Source organism: Portunus trituberculatus, chromosome 29 (assembly GCF_017591435.1).
Source record: "Portunus trituberculatus isolate SZX2019 chromosome 29, ASM1759143v1, whole genome shotgun sequence".
Classification (NCBI taxonomy): domain Eukaryota; kingdom Metazoa; phylum Arthropoda; class Malacostraca; order Decapoda; family Portunidae; genus Portunus; species Portunus trituberculatus.
In genome coordinates, this window is record NC_059283.1 from 1533221 (window position 1) to 1542334 (window position 9114).

The 9114-nt window shown below is 39.9% G+C and overlaps 1 non-coding gene across 1 annotated transcript; it reads right to left on the reverse strand.

Annotated features, from left to right (window-relative positions):
- Positions 1 to 3779: 3779 nt before the first annotated feature.
- Trnad-guc lies at positions 3780 to 3851 on the reverse strand. The gene has a single exon. It is a non-coding gene; the product is annotated as a tRNA-Asp (tRNA).
- Positions 3852 to 9114: the final 5263 nt, after the last annotated feature.

Genomic DNA, 9114 nt, shown 5'->3' on the forward strand with positions numbered 1-9114 from the left:
ATTTGCACACTGCTTATACTAAAGGAAATATATGACAGCAGAATTGCTCTCCTTTAAGAAAGAAACTTATTTACACGATCAGATACACTTTTTCATTATTGTTTTTTCAAGTAGAAAAAACGAAATTAGCAAAAATACTTAATTTCTATTAGTTCACGTTAAAAGTTATTTCAAGGAAGACATTTTCATCTTTATTTGAATTGGAAAAATTATACATGTTTAGAAATTTTACTGTAAACGGGTTCTTGTTGAAGTTCCTAAAATGGTTTAGTGGAAGGAAGAGCAATTTAGTATCTTATTTGTGTTAGGAGTAAATAAGAGTGACTTAGTTGCTTGTCTCCCTCACAGGAATATTGGTTGGTGGAGAGGACGATCCTTAGAGTGCGCATTGGTGCAAATGTTACACGATTATTTCTACTACGTGTCTTATCACTTGACCATTTGCTCATGAATATTCGATGTAAGTTTCTTAAATAACGTTCGAGAATTTTCTCACGATAATTTAAAAACCTCAATCTCAAGACGAGCTAAAGTACTCAAAACCACCTAATATTTAAAGATTTCAGTCACTAAATTCCAAACGTCTCGCTATAAAACCTTGGCGGAGAGCAATAAATCAGCAAGGGTGTGTTGTGTGAAGTCCTTGCCGGGGACACGAAGAAGAAGAAAGGTGTATTTATCTGAAAAAAAAAAGAAAATCCACCTTAACCAGCGACCACATCAATCATTCCCTATTCATTTTGGTGTTTGTTCCCTCCTTGGGTTGTGTAGGCGAGTCAGTGCTTTCCTTCATGGTTTCGCTCCTTTATGACGCGTGAAGCAGATATCCATGTACTGCAGGACACATGGCTTGGTTTGAGACTTTCCTTTCTTCATTTTTCTTTAGTTACATTTAAGGAAAAGATGTTAGAGTTTAATTTTTCTTTCTACATTTTACGTTTCTCCTGTTATCCATCTCTGAAGGCGTGGTGGGAAGCTTATCCATCCGTGTTTGTGTGTAAAGGTTTAGGAAGCATCACAAGCCTCGTTTTCCTTGTGTGTTCCTCGTCTTCTCTCCTTCGTGTTTAGTGACGGCGGAGGTATTGAAGGCAGGCAGCAAACACTCCTCCGCCTCCCCGTCTTGTTATTTGTCTTCCTGCTCTGTGATTTGTTTGCATTTGGCGCCGTGTTCTTAAGGCGACGCTGAGAATGTAAAGAAATAGTATCTCGCTGTTTGTGTGGCTTATACTCGTAACCTTTTATTTTGAAGGCAATGGTTACTGTGTTTGTCTGACGCTGCTATCTTTACCTCCTCCTCCTCCTCCTCCTCCTCCTCCTCCTCCTCCTCCTCCTCCTCCTCCTATAGTCTCACGTGCATAATGGTCGTTTTCGGCAACAAACCGGACCCAAAATACACACACAGGTAAAAGAAAACCGGTTAGGATCTTACATCTCTCACCCAGACCTTTCCAGTCCTCCCGACACTCATTTGAAAGACGAAAAGTGCAATGGGAAGGTAGAAAGGGCGGGGCCTAATTACCTGTTCATTACCTGTGTAGATGGGCCATTTAGACGAGCGATTAAGACGACCAGAAGGCACAGCTGAGGGCGAAAGGGCGTCTACTCAATTCCTGCGTCCCGCCTCTGATGGTTATCTTAGTGTAATTTCCTCGCTCTGCCTGACTGATGGGGCGTAGATGCTTCCTAACTGCCTTCCCACCACCTTCCTGACCCTACCTGTCATCTGAGGGCGGCGCTGACGTGACTGCACCCGTGTGTCTTGATCAAAGGGCCTGATAGCGAGAAATAGATGCGTTAAGGAAGACGTGTAAAGAATTAAGTGGGATTTAATGGTGGGGTGTAGTTTTTATGAGATTACGATGTTTTTGTAATCAGGTGTGGGATGAGAAGACAGGTGTTTAATTAAAGGCGAGTAAAAGGTAGTGAGAGATAGTGAATGCATTAAAAAAAACTTAAAATTTAATGGTTGTATGATATTTTACGAGAATGCGATGATACTGTCAGGTGTGGCATGAAGACAGGTGCTTAATTAAAGGTGAATGCAAGGTAATGAAATACTGTACATAAAAGACTGGTGTTTTGTTAAGAGGAACACATACTGGTGAAATACGTGTCAATGTATTTTAAAAGGCAGAAGGAAAATAATAGTGGGAAAGTATTTTTATCGCCTTTTTGTTGACAGCAATTACCTTTTACCTGTATTGTTGTGTTTTCCAGGTGTATTAAGAGTGCCTTGGAGTTTTGTGTGTCAAGAAGGAACGCTTGTGTAAGGGGAAGGAGAGGAAGCGTGTGAGTAAAGAGGAATAAGAAGGGAAGTGCAAAGATAAGAAAAGGAAGGAAAAGGAGGAAAATTGTGAGTGCAGAGGAAGGAAGGGAAGGACGTGATAGTGACAACAGGAAGAAGTAGAAAATATGGAAGAAAGTATAGGAATGAGTGGAGGAAGAGGAGGAGGAGAAGGAAGAGGAGGAAGAGGAAGAGGAAGAGGAGGAGGAGGAGGAAGAAGAGTAAGGTGCAGGTCTCCCAGGAAGAAGCAATAAACACGCATGAGCGACACGCCCTAACTAGCTCTTCCGCACACACACACACACACACACACACACACACACACACACACACACACACACACACACACACACACACACACACACACACACACACACACACTTCCTTTCGTCTCGCCGCCCTCAGAAGAAAATATACATCACACATTGGATTTCTTTGTGCCTTTAACCTCAAATGTGCCCTTATTCTTAGTCAAAGGAGTGAGGAGCATTAAATCCCTTACACGTTAAAGGAGATTCATTCCCTTAGAGTTTGATACCGAGTTTCTGAGCAATTTTTATCCTTGAATGTCCTTTTTTTGAATCTGATGTCTTGTAAAAAAAATGTGTATGTGTATCCGTTGTGAGTGAATGTGTGTTGTGTTTGATTGTGGAAGGAAGGCAGGATCAGAGAGGTGGGGTGAGGTGTGAAGTCAGAGAAGGGGGATGGGGTAGTGTGGTAAGGTCAGGCTGAGATGGGCGATGTGAGAGTGGTGGAATCAGGGCAGGTAAATGTTCATGTGGTGCATAATTACTTCCTCGATACATTACATAGAGGCCAAGTAACTCACATTCCATATAGAGAAAAAAAACAATCTTGCTTTATTTTACAACTTTTACAATTTGCTTTATTTTACAACTTTTACAATTTGCTTTATTCTACATCTTTCACAATTTGCTTTATTTTACATCTTTTACAATTTGCTTTATTTTACAACTTTTACAATTTGCTTTATTTTACATCTTTCACAATTTGCTTTATTTTACATCTTTACAATTTGCTTTATTTTACACTTTTACAATTTGCTTTATTTTCACAATTTGCTTTACATTTTACAATTTCTTTATTCTACATCCTTCACAATTTGCTTTATTCTACAACTTTCACAATTTGCTTTATTTTACATCTTTTACAATTTGCTTTATTTTACAACTTTTACAATTTGCTTTATTTTACATCCTTCACAATTTGCTTTATTTTACATCCTTCACAATTTGCTTTATTCTACAACTTTCACAATTTGCTTTATTCTACATCCTTCACAATTTGCTTTATTCTACATCCTTTACAATTTCTTTATTCCACAACTTTTATCAGTGTGGGAATAATAGTACACTGAAAAAAATTCTTTGTCTCTTCGTTACCCCGCACTTTATGATCGTCTTTTCGTGTGTTTCGCTAGTAGTACTGTAGATGTAGCCGTTCCTTGCCGCTGAAGGGAAAAGGTTCTGTTTGCCTCCCCGGCGGGGAATTGAACCCCGGTCTCCCGCGTGACAGGCGGGGATACTAACCACTATACTACCGAGGACGTGGGAAACCTGTGCACTTTGCCAAATGTATCTTTATTTACCGAGAGTCTGACCTTGGTACGCATAAATAGATGTTTTGTTCTGCTATGCTTTATTTATATGTTTATTTATTCGCTCATTATTTATGTATTCATGTGTGTGTGTGTGTGTGTGTGTGTGTGTGTGTGTGTGTGTGTGTGTGTGTGTGTGTGTGTGTGTGTGTGTGTGTGTCGCAACAACATTCTCTACATACATAAACAGCTTCACCAATCAGGGAGGTGAAGGTAAAGGCCAGTGCTTGCAAAATATTTCTTATTAAAAATTTAGTAACATATTATTCTTAGGTGGGGAAAAAACGCCGATGATTTAAAATACTGATGAAACTATTGGTGATACACATAAATGCAGCTGCAGTAGTCAGTGGATCTTTTACGACTTTTTTTTTATGAGCTCCGTTACCTAATGAACTGTATATTTAGACTGATGAACTTTCGCTATCGTAAAAGCAACATCAAACGTAATATAGATAAGAGTATTAGCAGCCTCCACCACCATCACCACCCACTACCACCACCACCACCACCACCTAATACCATCACTACCCACCACCATCACCACCCACGACCACTACCATCACCACCCACGACCAGTACCACCCACCATCACCTCCAAGATTACCACCAGACGACCAACGACAAAACAACAAAACAATATCAACAACAACAGCAAAACAATAAAAACAACAGCAGAAGAACAATGGCAAAACAACGATAAAAAAAACAACAGCAGAAAAAAAAGAACAACACCAAAAACATCATAAAAAAAAAAAACAAGCCATAATTCTAAAGACTATAAATAACAAAAAAAAAAAAAAAAAATATGAAGATGACTCGTAAAAAAATAAGCAACAGAAAGTCAAGAGAGAGAGAGAGAGAGAGAGAGAGAGAGAGAGAGAGAGAGAGAGAGAGAGAGAGAGAGAGAGAGAGAGAGAGAGAGAAGTTCATGTGTTCTCTAATAACAAAGTTCCCCTTCACAGGACCTTAGGAGGAGGATAAAGAAAATGTGAAAGTCCCTGTGACAAGCTGAGAGGCCACTGGTCGGGAGGAGCCGACCCCTGACCTGGGCTGAGGGAAGAGGAGGGAGGCAAGGGGAAAGGAAAGAGAAAGGGGCGAGGCTGTGGTGTGATATTAATGGTGATGATTTGGGAAAGGAGACAAGGAGGAGGAGAAAGAGAAGATGCTAGAGGAGGAGGAGGAGGAAGGGGAGGAGAATGAGGAGGAGGAGGAGTAGGAGGAGGAGAAAGAATAGGAGAATCAGTAGGAGGAGGGAACAACGTGTAGAGTTATGAGTAAAGGGCAATTCATTAATTATTTCATTGTGGAATAACTCTTCTTGACAATACACGTAAAACTTATGCAAATATTAGTCCGTTCATTATATTGTCAAGCATTTCCCTCCTCTATTATTATTATACTACATTTTCCTTATTAGTTTCTCTTTTATTTCCTGTGAAGAGGAAACATTACTTACTCATTTTTTAGGAAATATAAAAACGAGACATTTTTTTAGATTTTTCCTAGTAGCTTTCACTTTTTTTTCTAACAGTTTTCTTTTCTCCCGGTGCAGCAGCTCACGCTCATCGCCTCTCCGCTACACGAGGAGCGCCCGGCAGGAGTGCGTAGCGAGAGTACCTAACGTCTCGGTCCACTTTAGAAAATTAACACCGCCTGATTTAGAGAGTGCGAGACAGTCTGCTGCTACTTTTTTTTTTTTTTTTTTTTTTTTTCTTCTAGTCTTGGTGCTCGTTTTCAATTATTAATTAATCGTATAACTCATGCACTTGTTCAATCGCTCGCTGACTTTTATTATTATTTTTGTTATTGCTGATCTTTAGTTCTTGTGGTCACTTAATGATTGGAGGTTTTCTTTTAATTTATTTCCCTACACCTACAAAAAAAAAAGTATTAGAAGATGCAAAGCGAAATGTTACCTATGAAAAGATTACTCAATATTTCTATCCTTAAAAAAAACTGGAAAGTAAAAAGTTAAAAAGATAAAAAGTAGGATAATTTTATTTTGTCTCTCTCACATCGTCTCTTTAACTTCCTTTTAGCCTTCCTTTCTCTCCCTTCCCTCCCTCCCGCAACCTTTCACTCCACTTGTCTCCGTAACCTCAGAGTCCCTCAAGGCGCCAGGTGGGACGCGGCTCTCTCCTTGATGGGTCTCAAATACTCAGTGAAGCTAGAGGCACTCACCGGCAGCTCCCAGATAGGCGGCAAATATTCAGTGGTTACGGTGACACAGATAACGCTAATGGTTCACCTGCCAAATAGGTGCGCCGCGGGACTAATTTGTGTGTGTGTGTGTGTGTGTGTGTGTGTGTGTGTGTGTGTGTGAGTGGTGTTTAGTCCCGGGTCCACACTGACAGTTGATTTCCACGGGTTGTGTCCCCGCCGCTTTCTGTTCAGGTGTGGTGATGCAATACACGATTCGCTTCAGTAAACAGCCACGTACTCCCTCCCTCTGCTGATTCGGTTGGTACTTCGTGGGTTTGTGTTCATGGTCCACCTCTCTCCTTGCTTCACTTCCCTCGTCCTTTTCTTTATTCTATTCCTTTCGTTTTTTGTCTGTTTTGTTTCGGCCTTGAATGATTAGATAGCTGAAATTTTGCTTCTTCTTGTCATTTGTAATTTTTATTGCACCAAAACACACGTAAATATCCCAAAACACACCAAAACACACACGCAAACACACCGAAATATCTCCAAAACATCCCTAAAACACACGAAAACCCACCAAAACACATGCAGACACACCCAAATATCCACAAAACATCCTTAAAACACACGAAAACCCACCAAAACACATGCAGACACACCCAAATATCCACAAAACATCCGTAAAACACAAGAAAACACCCGAAAACACCAAAACCTCCGAAAAATCACCCATTCTTATCTTTTCCTTTTTGTCTATTTTGTTTCGGATTTTGAATGATAAAGTAGGTAAAATTTTGCTTCTTTTTGTCACGTAATATTATTGGTTTGTTTGTTGCTACTTTCATTTTTTACCTATTTTGTTTCAGATTTGCGTGATAAAATAACTATAATTTTGCTTCTCCCTTCTTGTCATTTGGGCATTTCATTGCTTCGTTGTTTCTTTGATTCGAGTGTGGACATGAATGATAGGTGAGATTCCGCTATTTTTCATTTTGCCCTTCAGTAAATATTAGCGTTTTTCTTTCTTTTATTTAAATAGCTGTATATTTCTATCTTGCCCCTCAGTAAATATTGGCGCTTGTCCTTCATTTAGTCAAGTTTACCTGTATTTTTTTATCTTACCCTTCTTATCCTTCATTTATTTGATTTTGTCTGTATATTTTCATCTTGGCCTTCAGTAAATATTAGAGTTTACCCTTCATTTACTATAGTTTGGCTGTGTATTCTATCCCTACACACTCTGAAGAAGACCTGAAGAAGGTAGCCAGGGGAATGCACGAAGGAAATGCTGAGACGTCTTTCCAATTGACTCACATCCTATAACGCCCCGTCTCCCCCTTGCCTTCACGTGGCTTCCTGCTTTCATGCCCCACTGCTTCCTCTCACTGCCTCCATCTCCACTTCTTTGCTTGCCTTCCTTTCCCGCCTTGCTCCTCCATGTTTATCTCCTGATCGTTCTTCTCTCTACTTTTCTACTATTCTTTTTCATTTTTTCTGTTGCTTTTCTCCTCAGTTTTTCTTGTTTATTTTTTTTTTTCTTGTGTTCTTGTTTTTTTTTTGGCTGTTTTCGATCTGTTTATTATTTAGTGGTCCTCTGCTTTCTCTCTCTCTCTCTCTCTCTCTCTCTCTCTCTCTCTCTCTCTCTCTCTCTCTCTCTCTCTCTCTCTCTCTCTCTCTCTCTCTCTCTCTCTCTCTCTCTCTCTCTCTCTCTCTCTCTCTCTCTCTCTCTCTCTCTCTCTCTCTCTCTCTCTCTCTCCCTCTTAGCCCCTTTCCCTATTACCTTACTCTACCTTGATTTCTCTCTACTCTTGCTTCACCTTTCCTCTTTTCCTCTTCCCGTGTCCTCCTTACCTGTTGTTCCCTCACTCACCTGTAATTGTTCACCGCACGTACCGCCAACACTACCTCTCTTATAAGGCAAAAATGTGCGGGCCATTCTCTTTTCTCTCCTGTCCACACCTCTCCTCTGCCAGCGCACGTAGTAAATATTAACTGACGGGAAGGGAGAGAGCTAGAGAGAGGGAGAGAGAAGGAGAGGGACAGGGAGAGGGAGAGAGCAAGCTTGTATAAATGTTTAGTCACCCCACTCTAAATATGTAGATAAAAGCTGTGAAAAATGATACACGAGCTATGGAAATTAATATAAAGGAATGAAAGATAGTGATGTAGAGGAAACTATGAAGAAAATGGAGTGGAAGATGTTTAAAACCCAAAAATATAAAGAACTGGTCACAAAATTGAAATAAAAGGAAAGAAAGAGAAGAAAATCAATGAAGTCACAAGAAAAAGGTAAAAATATGAATTAAAAAGTCACCAAATTAATAAAAAGAATCTTAAAACCGAAAAGAAAATTTAGAACGTTCCACAAAATTAAAAGAAAAGGAAGGAAAGAGAAAAAATCAATAAAGTCACAAGAAAACGCTAAAAAAATAAAATAAAATCGTCACCACAATAGGAAAAAGATGCTTAGATCAGAAAAAAAATTAAAGAACTGGTCACAAAATAAAAAAAAGGAAAGAAAGAGAAAAAAAAAATCAATTCACAAGAAAAAGCAAACAAAATAGAATCAAATCGTCACCAAGTTATCATGAATCAAAATAATGTCTCACCACACACCTGAGCTCAGTTATAATCAACACACACACCTTTACCTTCACACTACCTTGCCACTGACGCGCTGATAATTGACATGCCTCTTTGTGAGTGCAAATAGGGCAGCGGGGAGCATCTACACACTGCCTGCCATCTATCTTTAGTCGAGGAGAGGCACTGCGCGATAAGAACTCCTGACTTCTGCCCAGCGTGGCGATGTGTCAGCAGGGAGAAGGGGCGGCCCGGATCTCACTCAGCCCACCCGCCCTCCTTCCTGCATCTCTCTCTCTCTCTCTCTCTCTCTCTCTCTCTCTCTCTCTCTCTCTCTCTCTCTCTCTCTCTCTCTGGTCAACACTGTATTTTTAGTTATTCTCTCAACGTCTTTTTTTTTCTTCATTTTCGTTTCTTTTCTTTTCTTTTTTCTTTTTCTCTCTCATTCCTCCATTTCATTCTTTTCTTATTCCGCCTATTT